Source organism: Silene latifolia, chromosome Y (assembly GCF_048544455.1).
Source record: "Silene latifolia isolate original U9 population chromosome Y, ASM4854445v1, whole genome shotgun sequence".
NCBI classification, from domain to species: Eukaryota; Viridiplantae; Streptophyta; class Magnoliopsida; order Caryophyllales; family Caryophyllaceae; genus Silene; species Silene latifolia.
This window is the reverse complement of record NC_133538.1, coordinates 215,408,131-215,431,960: the sequence shown is the minus strand read 5'-3', so window position 1 is coordinate 215,431,960 and position 23,830 is coordinate 215,408,131. Positions and strand designations below refer to the sequence as shown.

Below are 23,830 nucleotides of genomic sequence, written 5' to 3'. Positions count from 1 at the left end.
TAGCAAGATGACTCGAATTTCCTTCAAAGGTGTTGGAATGCGCGCTGCTGACGTATTAGGACTCATACATACGGATGTGTGTGGACCTATGTCAATCACCGCACGAGAAGGCTATAGGTATTTTATCACTTTCACGGGCGATTTAAGTAGATATGGCTATGTCTACTTAATGAAGCATAAAAGTGAGTCCTTTGAGAAATTCAAAGAATACCAGAATCGGGTACAGAACCAACTGGGTAGAAAGATTAAAACACTACGATCGGGGCCGTGGTGGCGAGTATCTTTCACACGAGTTTGATCAACACCTTAAGGACTGTGGGATTGTCTTACAGTTAACTCCACCTGGAACACCTCAGTTGAATGGTGTGTCCGAACGGAGAAATTGAACACTACTTGATATGGTCCGATCCATGATGAGTCACACCGTATTGCCTGATTCATTGTGGGGTTATGCTCTTCGTCACCGCTCTAATACTTAACCGAAGTCCGTCTAAAGCTGTTGACAAGACTCCATATGAACTATGGAAGGGAACGGTCCCTAACTTGTCCTTTATACGGGTTTGGGGCTGCGAGGCTCATGTCAAGTGGAGACACGAGGATAAGCTCGGCCCGCGATCGGTCAAGACATACTTTATAGGTTATCCTAAAGGAACATTTGGTCATTACTTCTATTCGCCAACCGAACAACGTGTATTTGTTGCGGCTAGTGCGACATTCTTAGAGAAGGAGTTTCTCGAGAACGCGAAGAGTAATAGAACCTTCGAGTCTGTGGAGATTCCAACCAAATGCCGAGCAACCATTGGAGGAACCAGTTCCTTCAATCCCGGCTGCGGTTAATATTCCTGAGGAACCTAGGAGGTCGGGTAGAGTCTCTATTCCTCCGGACAGATACATTGGTATGGTCGAGGAACATGACATAGATGACATCCTACTCTTAACTAGTAGTGAACCCGCAACCTATAAAGGTGCCATGACTAGTTCCGACTCAAAGCTATGGCTTGAGGCCATGCAATTCGAGATGGACTCCATGTATGAGAACAACGTATGGGATCTTGTTGACTTGCCTGCTAAGGTTCGTCCCCTTCAATGCAAATGGCTTTACAAGATAAAGCATTCTGTGGAAGGTCAACAAGATATCTATAAAGCACGACTAGTTGCTAAAGGTTTCACCCAAGTGCCAGGTTTACATTACGATGAAATTTTTGCACCCGTAGTCATGCTGCGTTCCATTCGGATTATCTTAGCGATTGCCGCTTTTCATGACTATGAAATTTGGCAGATGGATGTGAAAACCGCCTTCTTAAACGGTTATTTGGAGGAAGAGTTGTACATGGTACAACCCGAAGGTTTCATCGATCCTGAACATCCTAAGAAAGTGTGCAAGCTTAAGCGTTCCATTTATGGACTTAATCAAGCTTCTCGGCGTTGGAATCATCGTTTCGACCAAGTGATAAAGGAAAATGGATTTACTCGATCGGTCGAGGAACCATGTCTATATATCAAGTCTAGTGGGAGCAAGATTTTCTTCCTAATATTGAATGTTGATGACATACTCCTGATTGGGAATGACATACCTCTCTTAACTTCGGTAAAAGTATGGTTGAAGAACCATTTCCAGATGAAAGATCTGGGTGAGGCACAAAGAATTTTGGGCATCCGTATCTATCGAGATAGATCACGTCGGATGTTATCTCTCAGTCAGGAGTCTTATATAGACAAGATTCTAGAGAGATTCAGCATGACTAACTCCAAAAAGGGGTTTCTTCCTATGGCTCCAGGGTGCATTTGAGCAAGTCTCGGCACCGAGAGACACGGAAGAGAAAGAGCGCATGACCCGGATTCCTTATGCTTCGACTATAGGATCAATCATGTATGCCATGATATGCACACGTCCGGACGTGGCATATGCATTGAGTATAACAAGTCGATTCCAACAAAGATCCAGGTGAATCACATTGGATGGTCACAAGAACATTCTTAAGTACCTACGGAGGACTAAAGATTGGGCATTGACTTATGGAGGCGATCAAAAGCTATGCGCAACCGGTTACGCAGATGCTAGCTTCCAAACAGATCGAGATGACTCGAAATCTCAGTCTGGATTCGTTTTCACTCTTAATGGCGCTGCAGTTAGCTGGAAGAGTTCCAAACAAAGTGTTACAAAGAGATTCTACGACTGAGTCCGAGTACTATCTTTGCGTCTGAAGGCCGCAAAGGAAGCGATATGGATGCGTCAATTATTACAAGGACTATCTGTAGTGCCTAGTTCGAATGACCCGATCACCATCTATTGCGACAATAGAGGTGCCATCTTCCAGGCTAAGGAGCCTAAGTCTAGCAACAAGTCTAGACATGTACAACGGAAAGCTCATCTAATCCGAGATTACGTGGAGCAAAAGGAGGTAGTGATAGAAAAGATTGCTACAGATGATAATATAACAGATCCTCTCACTAAACCATTACGACAAGATAAGCATGAAGGGCATGTTAATTCCATGGGAATTAAACGTGTTCCTGAGTTGTAGTACTCTTTTATGGATTAGATTAATTTTCTTGTGTACTCTATACGACATCATCGTTTTGACATTTATATATTTTGTTTTTCATGTGGAGTTGTATGACAATTTTTGAACACCACAAAGTGAACTGAACAAACATTATATTTTGGTCCTTAATTGGCCACGTGAGCTGATAACTCTGGCAATTATTTTGTGAAGTTGGTTGATCGTGGGTTCAACGAGCCATAAGTCAAACGGTTGACTGACCAATCACAGAGGCTAGTTATACGGATATCTCGTAGGACACAATTGTGACAACGACGTGGAGTCCTAAATATTTTATAACATTCGGTGCCAGGTCGTGGATAGGACCTCCATGGTGATCCTAAGAGTCGATTCTTTTGACTATCGACTGTCTCTTGAGATTAAGGCAGATTTTGGGTGACTTTGGTTTCTTTCTCACGGTCATCCGTAACAGGGGGCCAAGTAGATTTTTTCTGGGTCATTTCATGCTGTGCTTAGATCAGCAGGAGATGAGTTGAAGGAAATATTCAGCCTTTACCAGGTACTCGATATTTCTCAGGGCCACTCGAGGAGCTGTAAATGAAATGCATAGCCATGCTCGAATACGAATTCGTTTTCTCAGTTAAGTTACTCTCTAGTCGGGGAAACCACTCTAGATACAGATCGATTGTAAAATACGACCTTTGCGGATCCGGATCTGCAAATTCTTTTACATTGAGTGGGAGAAATTTTAAATGGATATGAGAATCGGTTATCGCACATACACTTGTACGGACAAGTGGGAGTTTGTTGGAGCCGGTGTCCTCCAGTTAGTGCGGATAACGTTATTGCACGTACACTTGTACGGACAAGTGGGAGTTTGTTGGGGCCGTGTCCTCCACGATTAGTGCAATGACATATAAATCTCTAAAAGGATCAAAGGGTATACTTTTGTAATATTATCAGTTGGTCCACGTTTATCAATAACGGTTGGCTTGCTAGATAAGTTTGACGTTATTGTCATACTGATGGCGGTGATCAACTGGTCCCTAAAAGTCACACCTATAGGATACGTTTGAGAGATGTGACGGTATGAAAATACAGTCATATTGATGCCTAATATGACTAAGTGGTTAGTCGGAGTTATTGACTAATAATTAGTCAAACGCGATGTTGAGATAATTATTTAATACGGATTAAATAATAATGGCTAAGGTGAATTAAGCAGTTAATTCGTAAATTGAATATAAACGATTATATTTAATTAATGTATATTGAATTAATTAATTATACAATATTATCATTGTCGGACAAGTATTAATATATCGACTGAGTCATGTTACTAGTTGATATTTTAATATCCGATGACGGATGACGATTTATAATTAAAACCCGTCATATACATTTTAGCGAAACGAGTCGGACCACGAGTTAAAATAAGGAGAAAGTGGAAAGCCCACTCCCTCCCTATGTCACGGTTTGGACGAGTGAAACAAAAGGAGAGGCTCTCTCTCCTTTTGACCTAATTCATTTCATTTGCACAAAAATTAGGTTTTTGGAGCATTTCTCTCTGAAAACCTAGATCTCACATCAGAAAAACTCACAAAACTCTCTCAATATTGCAAGGCAATTAGAGAGTAATTTCTAGCACAAAGGGCATAGTCTCAGACGGTCTTGGGTGCAACGATTAGGAGGAAATCTATTTTGATTTCTGTTCTTAGGCCGAAATTCACAGGACCCAAGGTTGATTCTTATACCTTTATCGTTTCTCTTGTTTTTTTTCGTTTATGACAATTAATTGTAACGCCCCGTAAATTTCGGACCGTTAATATATTTCGAAAATAATTAATTAATCAAGTAAAATTTGACAATAATGTATTTAAAGTAAAAATAATTCAAAGAAATATAATTTTATTATATTTTGGAGAAAAGTATTTATTTTGATAGTTTTGAAATGTTTTAAAATAGTTTAAACCGTGTAAAATCTTTTATTTCGAAATAAGGGCGTATCGGGGGGAAAATGACAATTCGTGTGAACGTTGGGTAAACGAATTTGGAGATGGGTCGTATGAATACTCAATTTTATTGTAATCTCGTGTTTAAGAACTTTGGTCTTGACGGAATTTGCATTTGACTTACGGATTTAATTATTATTGAAACGAGTCAAAACCGACTCGAAAAATCCCGACTCAAACCCGACTCCCTCCTTTCCTTTCTCCCTTTCACGCATCAAACCCCTTCCCCTTTAGTTTTTTTTTCTGATTTTCCTTGCTTCCCACCGTCATCTTCAATCTCACAAAGACCAAAACACCATTTTTGGTAAAATCAAGCTCAAATTCACCATATCTCCTTCGTTTCTTGTCCGTTTTTCGCGAAATTTACCTTTCCGGAATCCCCTCGCCACGATCTACAACTTAGTATGTTCTAATTTCAGTTTTCATTAAGTTTTTTTTAGACCAATTTTCGGAAATTCGGTATTTGTGCTTAATTATTGTGTTTTTATTGTTTAATTAGGTGAAGATTTGGAAGACGAGTTCGGGGACTCGTATATCGTAGAGGATAGCGGCTAGTTGTTGTTAGGGTTTGGGTTTTGAGGTGCTAATTGCTCTTTTTCTAGCTTAAGGTAACATATTTCGAGTTACTCGACGGATTATCGTCACAATCTTTGTTGTTTTGGATGTTTTGTGATTTTTGGTTTAAGTAATAATTTTCACATGTTAAAATATGGTTGCATGCATGCTTAATTTAAGCCTTTTGGTTAGTTTAAGTTAGGATATGAGTAATGGAACGATTAATTAATGATTGGATGAGGTTAAAACGAGTTAAAATGAAGAAAAAACGGAAAATTAAGAGGTATAGGGTGACGGACAGTAGGCCGGCAGGCCGTGGCAGGCCCACGGCTAGCCCATGGTTGGCCCGGGTCGGTCCGTGCTTGTTTCGCGGGTTTTTGTACAATCTTGGTCTTTTCGGGCTAATTAATATTAGAATAGAATAAGTAACAAAAGGGTAGTAATTTGAATTGAATCATTCTAGTAATAAAATAATATGTTAATGGTAAAATTGTGCTTATATTAATAGTTATCACATGTTAGGATAGTTTACAAAATGAATTTTATAGCGATAATTGTAATGTTTTGTTGATTGTGCCGAAAACTGAGCCTTAGTCCCTTTGACCGATGCGATGTCGATTAATTGAGTGATTGGTCACCGCAATTTGACCCGTGCACGTCGCGGGTCAGGGGTTGCGGGTAAAAATTCGGTTGAATGATTTAGATAATCGCCCTTTTTCTTGTTTTAGGCCATTTATTATATCTCTATTTCACATGTGTAGTTAGTTGAATTTAAATAGCTTCTTATTTAGTTAGTTGAATTTAAATAGCTTCTTATTTTGTAGTAATGGCCCTAGATTCCCCTAAAGCCTTTAATATTGTTAAAATTGCTAGAATTGGAAGTTGGTATTGAATTCTTATTGAGGAACTGTTGGGATTGTATGTTGTAAATAGACATTTATATAGCTTTCACATGATAGAATGTTAGAATTTATGTTGGTAAGTAGGACTTTTTGCCCTCTTAAGGTTAAGTGGGTGTCTTACTTGACTTATGTGGTGAGTCTTGGGTGGTGTGGGCTAAAATATTCAAGCCGGACTAGTGTGACTAGGTCCTAGGTGAGTATTTCGGCCTTCATCATAGATAGGTCTTTATAGTCTTTGACGAGTATATGTTCACTGCTTGATAGCCTTTGTGTTCCTGACTAGTGGATGTTTATCCAAGTTGGGGCATGACCTCAGGTACTTATTTTGATAGTATGGGGTCAGCTTAAGTACTAGCCGACCCTTCGGTGGTGTCCTTAGGGTACTCACTTCACTTTGTTTTAAAAAAAGTTGTGAGTCTTGGGTGCGGTGGTGTGTATCCGCATGTCTAGGTCTCCAAGATTTTAGGCTAGGGTTGTGTTGTCTCTTGGCCATGTTTTCTTAATAGTAACCGCTGAGCCAAGATACCGGTTCGATTACCTTCCCTACCTCGTGGTATAGACTTGAGTTACAAAGTGACTATTGACGGGACTAAGAACTTATGCCTGTCTTTGATATATTGTCCTTTCTTGTTTGATGATTCTATGAATCATAGAGGGTGAGATGCAAGCCGGCTATGGTTGATAGAGTTTGGATTACAATTTGTTATATGATTCACATGATAGTTAGTTTGGTCAGTTTGGGGGTCATTTGTTAGAATACATGATAAGTAAATGGTTTATCAAATTGTTTACATGTTACATTACATGTTACATTAATTTTGACGATTCGTGGCTGGGAGGACTCGAAGTTACTCCCCACTGAATTGTGGCTTTCGTGTTTGTATAAAATGCGATTGACAGGTTGTTGATGCTTAGTTGGGGTCACAGACGGCTAGTGAGCAAGGAACCTTGGACCTAGTTTTGGCTATTTTATTAGTAAACCTTTTACACTTTTGGTTTGTATATTATTTGAAGGGACATATGTCTCCCTTTTTCTATTTTGGGTTTGTATCATTCTACTTTCTATTTAGCTATGGCATGTAAATTAGTTTATCAGTTGTTGCAGGGTTTTTGACACTCTTCTTGAGTTGGAATTGGTTGTGAATGGTTTAGTTAGAAAAATTTTTGAAATTGCAGGTTTTTGGACTAGTTGAACCATTTACAAACATATCCTACCAGTTTTTCCGTAGAATTTACGTATATAACTAAGGCTAGATTTAAGGGTGTCACAGTTGGTATCAGAGCCTATTGCTCCCGATGCACGTTTGTGCACCCCACTTAGGATCACTTGACCTTTAAATAATAAACTTGAGAGATGGGTAGGATGGGTAGAATTAGGATTTTATGTGGTAGTCTGTTTGTGATTGCTAATTGTTAGGTTTGTTGATTGTTAGTTATTAGTTTTGGTGCCACTAAAGGTTGGTTATGCCAAATGTAGAATGCTTCCACTTTCTTGATATTTCTTTTCGTATTCAGTGTATCTTACCTTAATCTTCCATTTTCGTTGGTCATTCGTTTTTCAAATTCCTATTATCTCGCCTAGGTAACTACCTTTCAATTCTTTCTCCCGTTTCATCTTAGGTTCGTTTTCTTCTTATAATAAAGTCCATGTGGACACCTTCCTTTTATACCGCAGGATAGTTCCCTTGTTCAAGAGAACCCAGTTTTGAGAGAATGTATCATTGGAGGGCGTGAACGAGTGGAGAAATTGATTGTTTAAGGTTTGAGTTGTATAGGAGAATATAATTTGGGATCCTTTGGGTAGTCTTGTTAGTTGTGCTTGATATGAGAATTTAGTGAATTGAGAAATACCTTGGGATTTATGTCTATAGAGAGCTTGTTTGTTATAGATGATTAAGCATGGGTACTACCTTAGCACATAAGATGGAATGAACCTAAGCTACTTTATTTGAGAGTCTCGATATTTCTTGTGGAGAATTAAAGGTATGATAGTTAGCCCTAATCCTTGTGGGCCTTGAAAGGAATACAATAGGACATTGATGTTGCTTAATGGATTGGTATTGTACTTTGGAATTAGTTAGTTTGTTAAACCTTTTAAGTTGACCAAGTCTAGTATAGAGTAGCCCTTGTTGACCTTATAAAACATATCTGAATTTGGGAATTTTGGTGGAATGTTGTTCGATATAGTTCGTGAGTTCAAGGATGTGATTCCAATTTATGGTATCGGAAACTAGAAGTATTAAGTGGTGAGATGATGGAGTAAACAAGCCAGGGTACTTGGAGATGACATAGTAAGTGAAGTTCAATGACGAGAATTGTAAAGGAGATACTTTGGGACATGGATGGTAACAAATGAATTTGTGTGGTGAATTGATTTTGGCTCTTAGAATCAATTGAGTTGAGGAATACCTACCATTGTGGAATCCTTGTTAGTCCTACGATGTAGTAGACATTTAGGGCTTTGTTGAGCACCTTAGTGAAGTAACCTTATCATATCGATCATAAGCTTTGATGAGTGTTTAGTAAGCGGTAACCCTTTCATTGTGCCGCTTCTATTTTCTTTTCCTTCTCTCTAACGTTCGTTGAACCTTGTTTTTATGCCGAATTTTACGTATCTTCTTCTTGCCCGAGATATCTTCTTAACTTGAATACCTCTTATTTATGTCAACCGTTATCTTTACGGACCGACTCCTTAGTTTCCTAATTTATCAGATTCATGCACCCTTCGGAAATGTTTTACCGTTTCTCTATCACTCCTTATCTCCTTAGTATAGTTGGTACCTTGTTGACCATGTTTACAGAGTTAGTGAGATGTGACTTGAGGATATAGGATTGATTAAGTAGCCGAGTTGGGTTTGGCTTCCATAATCACTTGGGCTATGAGGGTTTGATAATGTATATGTTACCGTGTGAGAAATGTAAATGTGGGATTATTTGTTGGTTTTAGTAAGTGATATCGATTACTACCTTGTTTTGAAATGAGAACCTTGTGGAATATTTGAGGAACCTTCTCTTGGAGTTTAGAGCATGGTATTGGGACTCTTGATTGAAGGTTTACTTTTTGAGGAACCCATAGTTGACACTAGTGGGATATAAATACAGCTTTGTTGGAAGTCTTGACCTTAGGCTTGTGAAAGTCGTTTCGGGATGTTTGAGAATTTGGAGCGTTGAGATCACACTTATAGTGAAATATCTTGTTCCAGGGAATATGTTAGGAAGAAGTAACATAAGCGATTGAGGAGACTCTTGGGAGTGATGTTGTTATTGGAGATATGAGTGTCTGGCGTTTCCTTGGTGTCTAATCTCCCTTCTTCCTTGATCATGAGCGTTACCGCTCATATCTCTCTTCCTTACATCATCATACTCCTCTCGTAAGTTTGATGTTGGTAACCTATGAAACTCTATCTTTGACATCCTTGTAATTATGACTTCAATTCTTACCCCATAAAATTCATCATAGCTCTTTTTGATCAGTTAAGCTTGAATCCTTTTAGCATACCTGCTCCTATGATGTCTAAGTTACTTTTCACTTCGGGGAATTTCTAAATATTTCAAGCTACCAGTTTCGATTCATTCTTGAAAGTTTATGTCACTTCTGCAAACCTAACCTATTTTTAAGGATTTGAAAATGAAATTTTGATTTATTTCCGTAAGGTATTCCTTTTTCTTACTTTTGTTCCGAGTTACTAAGCCGTGTTTAAATCATAATTAGTAAAGATAGTATTCTTATTATAGAACTTTAAACTGAAATTTTGAAAATACTTTTATGATTTTCAATGGTTTTAACATTAGTGAATGTTGAATCTCGTTGTTGGTGACGTCCCAATAATGGGTTTTCTCATTTATTGGTGTAGAAATATTTTTATATCTTGAGATGAATATGGATGTTCTTGTCTGATCAACAAGAGTATCACTGTTTCATTGAAAAGATACCTATATTTTCTTATAACTATAATTTCTCCTTCTAAGTTTCGAGGGCGAAACTTTTTAAAAGGAGGGGTGATTGTAACGCCCCGTAAATTTCGGACCGTTAATATATTTCGAAAATAATTAATTAATCAAGTAAAATTTGACAATAATGTATTTAAAGTAAAAATAATTCAAAGAAATATAATTTTATTATATTTTGGAGAAAAGTATTTATTTTGATAGTTTTGAAATGTTTTAAAATAGTTTAAACCGTGTAAAATCTTTTATTTCGAAATAAGGGCGTATCGGGGGGAAAATGACAATTCGTGTGAACGTTGGGTAAACGAATTTGGAGATGGGTCGTATGAATACTCAATTTTATTGTAATCTCGTGTTTAAGAACTTTGGTCTTGACGGAATTTGCATTTGACTTACGGATTTAATTATTATTGAAACGAGTCAAAACCGACTCGAAAAATCCCGACTCAAACCCGACTCCCTCCTTTCCTTTCTCCCTTTCACGCATCAAACCCCTTCCCCTTTAGTTTTTTTTTCTGATTTTCCTTGCTTCCCACCGTCATCTTCAATCTCACAAAGACCAAAACACCATTTTTGGTAAAATCAAGCTCAAATTCACCATATCTCCTTCGTTTCTTGTCCGTTTTTCGCGAAATTTACCTTTCCGGAATCCCCTCGCCACGATCTACAACTTAGTATGTTCTAATTTCAGTTTTCATTAAGTTTTTTTTAGACCAATTTTCGGAAATTCGGTATTTGTGCTTAATTATTGTGTTTTTATTGTTTAATTAGGTGAAGATTTGGAAGACGAGTTCGGGGACTCGTATATCGTAGAGGATAGCGGCTAGTTGTTGTTAGGGTTTGGGTTTTGAGGTGCTAATTGCTCTTTTTCTAGCTTAAGGTAACATATTTCGAGTTACTCGACGGATTATCGTCACAATCTTTGTTGTTTTGGATGTTTTGTGATTTTTGGTTTAAGTAATAATTTTCACATGTTAAAATATGGTTGCATGCATGCTTAATTTAAGCCTTTTGGTTAGTTTAAGTTAGGATATGAGTAATGGAACGATTAATTAATGATTGGATGAGGTTAAAACGAGTTAAAATGAAGAAAAAACGGAAAATTAAGAGGTATAGGGTGACGGACAAAGAGGCGGGCAGGTGTGGCAGCCCACGGCTAGCCCATGGTTGGCCCGGGTCGGTCCGTGCTTGTTTCGCGGGTTTTTGTACAATCTTGGTCTTTTCGGGCTAATTAATATTAGAATAGAATAAGTAACAAAAGGGTAGTAATTTGAATTGAATCATTCTAGTAATAAAATAATATGTTAATGGTAAAATTGTGCTTATATTAATAGTTATCACATGTTAGGATAGTTTACAAAATGAATTTTATAGCGATAATTGTAATGTTTTGTTGATTGTCTTAAAACTCGAGCCTTAGTCCCTTTGATCGATGCGATGTCGATTAATTGAGTGATTGGTCACCAGCAATTTGACCCGCACTGCCGCAGGTGGGGTTGCGGGTAAAAATTCGGTTGAATGATTTAGATAATCGCCCTTTTTCTTGTTTTAGGCCATTTATTATATCTCTATTTCACATGTGTAGTTAGTTGAATTTAAATAGCTTCTTATTTAGTTAGTTGAATTTAAATAGCTTCTTATTTTGTAGTAATGGCCCTAGATTCCCCTAAAGCCTTTAATATTGTTAAAATTGCTAGAATTGGAAGTTGGTATTGAATTCTTATTGAGGAACTGTTGGGATTGTATGTTGTAAATAGACATTTATATAGCTTTCACATGATAGAATGTTAGAATTTATGTTGGTAAGTAGGACTTTTTGCCCTCTTAAGGTTAAGTGGGTGTCTTACTTGACTTATGTGGTGAGTCTTGGGTGGTGTGGGCTAAAATATTCAAGCTGGGACTAGCTATGACTAGGTCCTAGGTGAGTATTTCGGCCTTCATCATAGATAGGTCTTTATAGTCTTTGACGAGTATATGTTCACTGCTTGATAGCCTTTGTGTTCCTGACTAGTGGATGTTTATCCAAGTTGGGGCATGACCTCAGGTACTTATTTTGATAGTATGGGGTCAGCTTAAGTACTAGCCGACCCTTCGGTGGTGTCCTTAGGGTACTCACTTCACTTTGTTTTAAAAAAGTTGTGAGTCTTGGGTGCGGTGGTGTGTATCCGCATGTCTAGGTCTCCAGAGATTTTAGGCTAGGGTTGTGTTGTCTCTTGGCCATGTTTTCTTAATAGTAACCGCTGAGCCAAGATACCGGTTCGATTACCTTCCCTACCTCGTGGTATAGACTTGAGTTACAAAGTGACTATTGACGGGACTAAGAACTTATGCCTGTCTTTGATATATTGTCCTTTCTTGTTTGATGATTCTATGAATCATAGAGGGTGAGATGCAAGCCGGCTATGGTTGATAGAGTTTGGATTACAATTTGTTATATGATTCACATGATAGTTAGTTTGGTCGGTTTGGGGTCATTTGTTAGAATACATGATAAGTAAATGGTTTATCAAATTGTTTACATGTTACATTACATGTTACATTAATTTTGACGATTCGTGGCTGGGAGGACTCGAAGTTACTCCCCACTGAATTGTGGCTTTCGTGTTTGTATAAAATGCGATTGACAGGTTGTTGATGCTTAGTTGGGGTCACAGACGGCTAGTGAGCAAGGAACCTTGGACCTAGTTTTGGCTATTTTATTAGTAAACCTTTTACACTTTTGGTTTGTATATTATTTGAAGGGACATATGTCTCCCTTTTTCTATTTTGGGTTTGTATCATTCTACTTTCTATTTAGCTATGGCATGTAAATTAGTTTATCAGTTGTTGCAGGGTTTTTGACACTCTTCTTGAGTTGGAATTGGTTGTGAATGGTTTAGTTAGAAAAATTTTTGAAATTGCAGGTTTTTGGACTAGTTGAACCATTTACAAACATATCCTACCAGTTTTTCCGTAGAATTTACGTATATAACTAAGGCTAGATTTAAGGGTGTCACATAATCACATGTTAAAATTGCATTATAGTCCTTAATTTTAAGGGTTTTATACGGATATTACCCTACAGTTACAACTCCTCGAGTGGCCTGAGAAATAACTATACCTGATAAGGGATGGATATTTTCCTCAACTCGAATCCTGCAGACGTAAGCACAGTATGAAATGACCCAGAAAAAATCTACTTAGCCCCAGTTACGGTAGACCGTGAGAAAGAAACCAAAGTCACCCAAAGACTGCCTTAATCTCAAGAGACAGTTGATGGTCAATAGAATCGACTCTAGGTACACAATGGTTGTCCTATCCACGACCTGGCACCGAATGTTATAAAAAATTTAGGACTCCATTACGTTGTCACAAAAAGTTGTCCTACGAGGTATCGTCATAATCTCGTATCTGTGATCGATTAGTCAACCGTTTAACTTATGGCTCGTTGAACCCACCATCAATCGACTGCACAATATAATAGCCGGAGTTATCAGCTCACATTGGCGATTACGGACCAAAGCAAATATAATGTAATTCAGTTCACTTTGTGGCGTTCAATGTTGTCAGTACAATCCACATGAAAAACAAAATATTATATATATATAAAACGATGAAGTTATAAATAATATATGAAAAAGATAATGTATCAAATCCATAATCAAGTACTAAAACTTAGGAACATGTTTGATTCCCATGGAATTAACATGCCCTACATGCTTATCATAATTCAACGGTTTGGTGAGAGGATATGCGATGTTATCATCCGTCGCAATCTTGTCAATCACTATCTCTTCTTGCTCCACGTAATCACGGATCAGGTGAGCCTTCCGAAGTACATGTCTAGATTTGTTGCTAGACTTTGGCTCCTTAGCCTGGAAGATGGCACCTCTATTGTCACAATAGATGGTGATCGGGTCATTCGAACTAGGAACTACCGAAAGTCCAAATGACGCATCCATATCGCTTCCTTTGCTGCCTCCGAAGCGGCATAGTACTCGGATTCAGTAGTAGAATATGCTACAACACTCTGTTTTGAACTCTTCCAGCTGACCGCAGCACCATTAAGAGTGAAGACGAACCAGGACTGAGATTTTGAATATCTCGATCCGTTTGGAAGCTAGCATCTGCGTAACCGGTTGCGTATAGCTTAGTATTGCCTCCATAAGTCAATACCCAATCCTGAGTCCTCCGTAGGTACTTGAGGATATTTTTGATCGCTATCCAAAGGTGTCTCACCGGAGTCTTTTGGTACCGACTCGTCATACTCAATGCATATGCCACGTCCGGACGTGTGCATATCATGGCATACATGATCGATCCTATTGCAGAAGCATAAGGAACACGACTCATGCGCTCAATACCTTCAAAGCGTCGTGGGTGATCGAGACTTGCTCAACCGCATCCCCGGCGTCATAGGAAGGTTCCCCTTCTTGGAGTTGGTCATGCTGAACCTCTCAAGAACCTTATCTAGATAAAACTCCTGACTAAGTGATAACGTCCGTCGTGATCTATCTCGGTAGATACGGATTCCCAAAATACGCTGTGCCTCACCCAGATCTTTCATCTCGAAATGGTTCTTCAACCATTCTTTAACCGAAGAAAGGAGAGGAATGTCATTCCCAATCAAGAGTATGTCATCGACATACAATATCAAGAATATAATCTTGCTCCCACTCGACTTGATATATAAGCATGGTTCTTCGACCGATCGAGTGAAACCATACTCTTTTATCACTTGGTCGAAACGATGATTCCAACTCCGAGAAGCTTGCTTAAGTCCATAAATGGAACGTTTAAGCTTGCATACTTTCTTAGGATGTTTAGGATCTATGAAACCTTCGGGTTGCACCATGTACAACTCTTCCTCCAAATAACCGTTTAAGAAGGCGGTTTTCACATCCATTTGCCAAATCTCATAATCATGAAATGCGGCAATCGCTAAGATTATCCGAATGGAACGTAGCATGACTACAGGTGCAAAAATCTCATCATAATGCAATCCTTGCACTTGAGTGAAACCTTTTGCCACAAGTCGTGCCTTATAGATATCTCGTTGCGCGTCTACGTAACGCTTTATTTTGTAAAGCCATTTGCATCAGAGAGGTTTTACCTTATTAGGTAAATCAACTAGATCCCATACGTTATTCTCATACATAGAGTCCATCTCGGATTGCATGGCTTCGAGCCGTAGCTTTGAGTCGGAACAGGCCATAGCACTTTTATAGGTTGCGGGTTCATTACTTTCTAGAAGTAAAACATCATTCTCCTCGACCATACCAATGTATCTGTCCGGAGGATGAGAGTCTCTACCCGACCTCCTAGGTTCCTCAGAATATTAATCGATTGTATCATGGTTGGAGGTACAACTTCCTCCATCTGTTCCTCGGTTGTTGGTTCTGGAATCTCCGACAGCTCGAAGGTTCTATTACTCGACTTGTTCTCGAGAAATTCTTTCTCTAAGAACGTCACACTAGCCGCAACAAATACTCGATGTTCGGTAGGCGAATAGAAGTAATGACCAAATGTTCCTTTTTGATAACTTATAAAGTATGTCTTGACCGATCGCGGGCCGAGCTTATCCTCGTGTCTCCACTTGACATAAGCCTCGCAGCCCCAAACCCGAATAAAGGACAAGTTAGGTACCGTTCCCTTCCACATTTCATATGGAGTCTTGTCGACAGCTTTAGACGGACTTCGGTTAAGTATAAGAGCAGCTGACAAAAGAGCATAACCCCATAATGAATCAGGCACTACGGTGTGACTCATCATGGATCGAACCATATCAAGTAAGGTTCGATTTTTCCGTTCGGACACACCATTTAATTGAGGTGTTCCAGGTGAAGTTAACTATAGAGCGATTCCACAGTCTTTCAGGTGTTGATCAAACTCATTTGAAAGATATTCGCCACCCCGATCTGAACAGAGTGCTTTAATCTTTCTACCCAGTTGGTTCTGCACCCTATTCTGGTATTCCTTGAATTTCTCAAAGGACTCACTTTTATGCTTCATTAAGTAGACATATCCGTATCTACTCAAATCGTCCGTGAAAGTGATAAAATATCTATAGCCATCTCTAGCGGTAATTGACATAGGTCCACATACGTCCGTATGTATGAGTCCTAATAGGCCACTAGCGCGCATTCCAACACCTTTGAAGGTGTGGGGTAATATCCGTATAATACCCTTAAATTTTAGGAGTATAACGTAGATTTAGCATGTGATTATTGTCATAAAACTAAAATACAAGAGAAACGATAAAGGTAAAGAATCAACCTCGGGTCCTAGTGCAATTCGGCAAAATGAACAGAAATCAACGTAGATTTCCTCCTAATTGTTGCACCCAAGACCATCTGAGACTATGCCCTTGTGCTAGAATGTATTCTCTAATTGCCTTGCAATATTGAGAGAATTGTTGTGTGAGTTTTGCTAGATGTGAGATCTAGGTTTTTCAGAGAGAAAATGCTCCTCAAAACCCTAATTTTTGTTTCAAATGAATCATTAGGTTACAAAAGAGAGAGAGCCTCTCTTTTGTTTGCTCGGCCAACCGGGAGCCTTCATGGGGAAGTGGGCTTCCACTTCCTCTTAATTTTAACTCGTGGTCCGGCTCGAAAATGCTAAATGTATATGACGCGATTTTATTATAAATCGTCATCGGTTATCGGTTATCAAAATATCGTCTAGTAACATGAATTAGTCGATATAATAATACATGTCCGACAATGACAATATTGTATAATTAATTTATTCAATATACATTAATCAAATATAATCGTTTATATTTAATTTACGAATTAACTGCTTAATTCGCCTTAGCCATTATTATTTAATCCGTATTAAATAAAATATCTCAACATCGCGTTTGACTAATTATTAGTCAATGACTCCGACTAACTGCTTAGTCAACTTTGGCATCAACATGACTGTATTTTCATACCGTCACATCTCTCAAACGTATCCTATAGGTGTGACTTTTAGGGACCAGTTGATCACCGCCAACAGTATGACAATAACGTCAAACTTATCTAGCAAGCCAACCGTTATTGATAAACGTGGACCAACTGATAATAAAACAAAAGTATACCCTTTGATCCTTTTAGAGATTTAAATGTTATTGCACTAACTGTAGAGGACACCAGCCCCAACAAGCTCCCACTTGTCCGTACAAGTGTATGTGTAATAACGTTATCCGCACTAAATGGAGGACACAAATTAACAAACTCCCACTTGTCCGTACAAGTGTATGTGCGATAACCGATTCTCATATTCATTTAAAAATTTCTCCCACTCAATGTAAAACAATTTGCAGATCCGGATCCGCATAGGTCGTATTTTACAATCGATCTGTATGAAGAGTGGTTTCCCCGACTAGAGAGTAACTTAACTGATAAAACGAATCCGTATTCGAGCATGGCCATGCATTTCGATTCTGACTCCTCGAGTGGCCCTGAGAAATATCGAGTACCTAATAAAGGCTGAATATTTCCTTCAACTCAACTCCTTCCGAACTAAGCACGGATGAAATGACCCGGAAAAATCTACTTGGCCCCCCGTTACGGATGACCGTGAGAAAGAAACCAAAGTCACCCAAAATCGCCTTAATCTCAAGAGACAACGATAGTCAAAAGAATCGACTCTTAGGATCACCATGGAGGTCCTATCCACGACTTGGCATCGAATGTTATAAAACATTTAGGACTCCACGTCGATGTCACAATTGTGTCCTACGAGATATCCGTATAACTCGCCTCTGTGATTGGTCAGTCAACCGTTTTGACTTATGGCTCGTTGAACCCACCATCAACCAATGTCACAAAATAATTGCCAGAGTTATCAGCTCATGTGGGCAATTAAGGACCAAAATATTATGTTTGTTCAGTTCACTTTGTGGTGTTCAAAAATTGTCGTACAATTCCACATGAAAAACAAAATATATAAATATCAAAACGATGATGTCGTATAGAGTACAAAAGAGAATGAATCTAATCCATAAAAGAGTACTACAACTCAGGAACACGTTTAATTCCCATGGAATTAACATGCCCTTCATGCTTATCTTGTCGTAATGGTTTAGTGAGAGGATCTGCTATATTATCATCTGTAGCAATCTTTTCTATCACTACTTCCTTTTGTTCCACGTAATCTCGGATTAGATGAGCTTTCCGTTGTACATGTCTAGACTTGTTGCTAGACTTAGGCTCCTTAGCTTGGAAGATGGCACCTCTATTGTCGCAATAGATGGTGATCAGGTCATTCAAACTAGGCACTACAGATAGTCCTTGTAATAATTGACGCATCAAAATATCGTCATCGGTTATCGGTTATCAAAATATCGTCTAGTAACATGAATTAGTCGATATAATAATACATGTCCGACAATGACAATATTGTATAATTAATTTATTCAATATACATTAATCAAATATAATCGTTTATATTTAATTTACGAATTAACTGCTTAATTCGCCTTAGCCATTATTATTTAATCCGTATTAAATAAAATATCTCAACATCGCGTTTGACTAATTATTAGTCAATGACTCCGACTAACTGCTTAGTCAACTTTGGCATCAACATGACTGTATTTTCATACCGTCACATCTCTCAAACGTATCCTATAGGTGTGACTTTTAGGGACCAGTTGATCACCGCCAACAGTATGACAATAACGTCAAACTTATCTAGCAAGCCAACCGTTATTGATAAACGTGGACCAACTGATAATAAAACAAAAGTATACCCTTTGATCCTTTTAGAGATTTAAATGTTATTGCACTAACTGTAGAGGACACCAGCCCCAACAAGCTCCCACTTGTCCGTACAAGTGTATGTGTAATAACGTTATCCGCACTAAATGGAGGACACAGCTCCAACAAACTCCCACTTGTCCGTACAAGTGTATGTGCGATAACCGATTCTCATATTCATTTAAAAATTTCTCCCACTCAATGTAAAACAATTTGCAGATCCGGATCCGCATAGGTCGTATTTTACAATCGATCTGTATGAAGAGTGGTTTCCCCGACTAGAGAGTAACTTAACTGATAAAACGAATCCGTATTCGAGCATGGCCATGCATTTCGATTCTGACTCCTCCTCGAGTGGCCCTGAGAAATATCGAGTACCTGATAAAGGCTGAATATTTCCTTCAACTCGACTCCTTCCGAACTAAGCACAGCATGAAATGACCCAGAAAAAATCTACTTGGCCCCCTGTTACGGATGACCGTGAGAAAGAAACCAAAGTCACCCAAAATCTGCCTTAATCTCAAGAGACAGTCGATAGTCAAAAGAATCGACTCTTAGGATCACCATGGAGGTCCTATCCACGACTTGGCATCGAATGTTATAAAACATTTAGGACTCCACGTCGATGTCACAATTGTGTCCTACGAGATATCCGTATAACTCGCCTCTGTGATTGGTCAGTCAACCATTTTGACTTATGGCTCGTTGAACCCACCATCAACCAACGTCACAAAATAATTGCCAGAGTTATCAGCTCATGTGGGCAATTAAGGACCAAAATATTATGTTTGTTCAGTTCACTTTGTGGTGTTCAAAAATTGTCGTACAATTCCACATGAAAAACAAAATATATAAATATCAAAACGATGATGTCGTATAGAGTACAAAAGAGAATGAATCTAATCCATAAAAGAGTACTACAACTCAGGAACACGTTTAATTCCCATGGAATTAACATGCCCTTCATGCTTATCTTGTCGTAATGGTTTAGTGAGAGGATCTGCTATATTATCATCTGTAGCAATCTTTTCTATCACTACTTCCTTTTGTTCAACGTAATCTCGGATTAGATGAGCTTTCCGTTGTACATGTCTAGACTTGTTGCTAGACTTAGGCTCCTTAGCTTGGAAGATGGCACCTCTATTGTCGCAATAGATGGTGATCAGGTCATTCGAACTAGGCACTACAGATAGTCCTTGTAAGAATTGACGCATCCATATCGCTTCCTTTGCGCTTCGGACGCGGCATAGTACTCGGACTCGATCATAGAATCTGCTTTGTAACACTTTGTTTGGAACTCTTCCAATGATGATAGCGCCATTAAGAGTAGAAACGAATCCAAACCGAGATTTCGAGTCATCTCGATCCGTTTGGAAGCTAGCATCTCACAAATCGGTTGCGCATAGCTTTTGTTCGCCTCCATAAGTCAATGCCCAAGCTTTAGTCCTCCGTAGGTACTTAAGAATGTTCTTGACAGCCATCCAATGTGATTCACCTGGATGCTGTTGGAATCGACTTGTCATACTCAATGCATATGCCACGTCCGGACGTGTGCATATCATGGCATACATGATTGATCCTATAGCCGAGGCATAAGGAATCCGTGTCATGCGCTCTTTCTCTTTCCTGTGTCTCGGTGCCTGGGACTTGCTCAAATGCACCCCCGAGCCATAGGAAGAAACCCCTTTTTGGAGTTAGTCATGCTGAATCTCTCTAGTATCTTGTCTATATAAGAATCCTGACTGAGAGATAACATCCGACGTGATCTATCTCGATAGATACGGATGCCCAAAATTCTTTGTGCCTCACCCAGATCTTTCATCTGGAAATGGTTTTTCAACCATACTTTTACCGAAGTTAAGAGAGGTATATCATTCCATATCAGGAGTATGTCGTCAACATACAATATTAGGAAGACAATCTTACTCCCACTCGACTTGATATATAAACATGGTTCCTCGACCGATCGAGTAAATCCATTTTCTTTTATCACTTGGTCGAAGCGATGATTCCAACTCTGAGATGCTTGCTTAAGTCCGTAAATGGAACGCTTAAGCTTGCACACTTTCTTAGGATGTTTTGGATCGATGAAACCTTCGGGTTGTACCATGTACAACTCTTCCTCCAAAAAACCGTTTAAGAAGGCGGTTTTCACATCCATCTGCCAAATTTCATAGTCATGAAAAGCGGCAATCGCTAAGATAATCCGAATGGAACGCAGCATGACTACGGGTGCAAAAATTTCATCGTAGTGCAAACCTGGCACTTGGGTGAAACCTTTAGCAACTAGTCGTGCTTTATAGATATCTTGTTGACCTTCCACAGAATGCTTTATCTTGTAAAGCCATTTGCATTGAAGGGGACGAACCTTAGCAGGTAAGTCAACAAGATCCCATACGTTGTTCTCATACATGGAGTCCATCTCGGATTGCATGGCCTCAAGCCATAGCTTTGAGTCAGAACTGGTCATGGCACCTTTATAGGTTGCGGGCTCACTACTCGTTAAGAGTAGAATGTCGTCTATGTCATGTTCCTCGACCATACCAATGTATCTGTCCGGAGGAATAGAGACTCTTCCCGACCTCCTAAGTTCCTCAGGAATATTCACCGCAACCGGGATTGAAGGAATTGGTTCCTCCAATGGTTGCTCGGTATTTGGTTATGGAACCTCCGACAGCTCGAAGGTTCTATCACTCTTTGCATTCTCGAGAAATTCCTTCTCTAAGAATGTCACACTAGCCGCAACAAATACACGTTGGTGATTTGGTTTTAGGCGGAATATGATGCAATTACTAGCATGTGAATGAAAAGCGTGAAAAACGTAAAAAAAACAGTAAAAGTCCTAGTGTGGCCTATCCTATCAAAATGAACAATAAATACAAGTTTGGAATCCATACTTGGACCCGAGAAGCACTACTACAAATCCAGGCAACTACAACGCCCCTTTAACAACGATTATTCACGAAAATCACAATAGACGTTGTAGAATGTATGACGCGAATTTTACTAAACTTAATTACAACGGGTATGGTTATAAAAACCGTTGTTATTAGTTTTAACAACGGGTCACACATGCACAACCGTTGTTAATAATTTGGCGCAAAATTAGCGCAAAGTTAGTGAAAAGTAATCACAACGGTTACTTTTGTAACCCGTTGTTAAACATATTTGACAACGGGTGTTTTTTACAACCGTTGTTAAAACTTATTTGACAACGGTTGTTGTTTAATAACCGTTGTCAATACCTTTCATACTATAAACCACACAAACACAAGTCTGCTGCAGCCACAAAACACAACCCTTAGTACACAAACACAAACACAAACACAAACACAAACACAAACACAGCAGACAAACAAACACAAAACACACACTTTCTCTTTCTCTCTTTCTCATCGTCGCTTTATCTTCTCGCCACATCACTTGTTGATTTCATCGTCTCTTACATTCTGTATTTATCGGTAAATCTCGCCATCCTTTGTTAGTTTCATCGTCATTATTTTATTTTTCTATTTATTTCTTTTGCATGTATGTGTTTTTATCGACCATTATGTTATTTGTTTAAGTATTGTTCGCATAATTAGTTAGTAAAACAATGAAGAAGCAAGATGAAGAAGCAAGATAAACATAATTAATATATATATATATATATATATATATATATATATATATATATATATATATATATATATATATATTTATTTATAAATACATAAATTAAAAAAAAAAAATTACATATATAAAAATGCAATTCTTATATTTTCATAGAGGATCTTATTCTGCTATATCGTATCCGTCCTCTCCTCCTTGGCTATTTGGAGGTTCCGTTCGTGATTGCTATATCGTCATATAGCCGCAATCGCTCGCTTTGCTCCGTCAAGCCATCTTCTTTGGCGTGCTTGGTGCGGATCGAGCATCCGCAAGGTAGCTCCCCGAAAGTTTCCTCAATATGGAGGAACCGGCGGATGAAGTTGTTGTTGTTCTCGATCATAGTAAGAGTCTTAAGGATGAAATCATTCATTTTGTTGGAGTTTGGAGTTTGTTTTGAAAGATTAAGTAGAGTTATTTATTTGGAGTTTGTTTTAGCAGTTAGGGTTTGGAGATGTATATATTGAGATAATGGAAATGTTAGTTGAGATAATGCAATGTATTTATACTAAGCAATGTGTGGGTTGAGTTGTTTTTTAATTAATATATATGTTAGGAAGTTGTGCCATAATCATCATCATATCTCTCAATGCTGCTTCAAATCTTATTAGGCTAACCCTTCTCATTCCATATTGTCCGTTCATATGCACAGTGATGTCAGTAATAATGCATGCATCGGAATTCTAACGGGCCATAATTATGCATGCATCTAGTAATATTTAATTTTTTTTTTAAGAACAAACAACAACGGTTATTTACAAACAACCCGTTGTCTTTAGTTATAACAACGGTTTTGTATATTAAAACCCGTTGTTATAACTTTCCCCCCAAAATTGAGTCACACTTTCCACAATGGGTTTTGATACTTAAAACCGTTGTTAATAGTTTTAACAACGGTTTCCTTAAGAAAACCAACCGTTGTTAAAACCTTTTACAACGGACGCTTTAACAACGTCCGCTTTTTTATATTACAACGGTTTTTGACCGTTGTTATAGCCTGTATTTGTAGTAGTGAAGCTTGTCTTGATGTTCCATCTTAATCCATGTAGCGGGAGTGAGCTTGAATATTCATCTTTAGTCTTCTTTGAAATTACAATAATTAAAATTACATAATTGACCTATTAATTACATTCTAATTTCAAAACCCAAAACTAAAATAAAGGAGATTCGAGATCTCATAATTACATAAAAATTATGTTTCCTTCATTACGAAAACATAATTGACTAAGGCCACACTAAGTATTACAAATTACAACTGATTGCAAAATTAAATACGTAAATAAAATTCATTCATTCGATTCATTCAACATAATTAAAAGCATCAACTAAAATAAATTAAACATACATAATACAATAAATTAATTATGTTGATTAATTAATCCAAACCACCTATTTAAATTAAATTAAGTGACAATTCCGCAATTTAATCACATTAATTCATACATAATCCATATTAAACTTGTAATATGAATTCTATCCGTCAAAATTTTAAACTGCTTTAAAATAACTCGGTATCATTAAATTGTGAACCGATT

At 38.2% G+C, this 23,830-nt stretch overlaps 2 long non-coding RNA genes across 2 annotated transcripts; both read left to right on the top strand.

Moving 5' to 3' along the window:
- The first annotated feature begins 4,767 nt into the window (after nt 1-4,767).
- Nucleotides 4,768-7,189, top strand: LOC141631117 (uncharacterized). Its single transcript, XR_012537590.1, has 3 exons — nt 4,768-4,918; nt 5,016-5,124; nt 6,874-7,189. It is a non-coding gene; the product is annotated as an uncharacterized LOC141631117 (long non-coding RNA).
- Nucleotides 7,190-10,444: 3,255 nt separating this feature from the next.
- LOC141631047 (uncharacterized) lies at nt 10,445-12,851 on the top strand. Its single transcript, XR_012537580.1, has 3 exons — nt 10,445-10,595; nt 10,693-10,801; nt 12,549-12,851. It is a non-coding gene; the product is annotated as an uncharacterized LOC141631047 (long non-coding RNA).
- Nucleotides 12,852-23,830: the final 10,979 nt, after the last annotated feature.